This window comes from Periplaneta americana, chromosome 7 (genome assembly GCF_040183065.1).
Source record: "Periplaneta americana isolate PAMFEO1 chromosome 7, P.americana_PAMFEO1_priV1, whole genome shotgun sequence".
Classification (NCBI taxonomy): domain Eukaryota; kingdom Metazoa; phylum Arthropoda; class Insecta; order Blattodea; family Blattidae; genus Periplaneta; species Periplaneta americana.
The window spans coordinates 140288092-140289075 of NC_091123.1; positions in this window are offsets into that span (position 1 = coordinate 140288092).

The window sequence follows — 984 nt, forward strand, 5'->3', positions numbered from 1 at the left end:
TTATTTTTGTGGAATATTTTCGATGTAGTTTTCAGCAACATACTGTAACAGAAATGAAACATTTTGGCCATTGAACTCACTGGTACCATTAACTTGAAAAATACCGGTATTCGACCCTATACCTGCGTACTTAAACCTTCATACTGTACAATACACCACCCTCTTCTTACGCTCTCTTATTCGACTCTTTACCTGCGCGCTTAAAGCCTACATACAGTTACGATACCCCACCCTCTCAAACAACATTCCTCACTCGGCCGTAAGAAAATTCTGGAAATTTTTGCTGTCAGTTTGTTGTCCTTTAATTTTATTGAAGTGTCTGTGAGTGTGATTACAATGAGTGTTAAACAAAAAGCGCTTTCTGTGTCGGAAAAATTGGAAATCTTACGAAAGTACAATGAAAACAGTACTCTTAATCAGAAACAACTCTCTGATTCATTAGGAATCCCATCATCGAGATTAAGGATAATAAAAAATCGTGACTCAATCACTGCAGCTGTGATGTCAGGAGGAAGTAAGCGCAGGAAAGTGAAGTGTGGTAAACATGACTTGGAGAACATGCAAACGGCAAACAACTATAAATGACTTTCTTCGAAAGAATTAAGTACAATACATATTGTAAATAGTACAGTAATTAAATTACATAATGGAGTAATACTATATTACCTTTCATGAATTATGTATTTCAATAAAGAAATAAGTTAATGGATACTGTATACAAGTCAAAATTAGTATACCCATCTCATATGTGGTCCTGGTTAATACGCGGTCCCTTGAACAGTGTCTTATCGGGGTTTTACTGTATTATAGAACTACAAAATATTATTATTGAAGAGCATAAAAGTGGTGTAACACTTTATTAATGATTCTAGTTGAAGTAAATAAAAGTATTATATTATATAATACGAATTTTGCATCTCTACAAGGTCTGGCCGAAATAGGATAACACATTTATAGTGTAGTAATGAATGCAGATTTTGAACA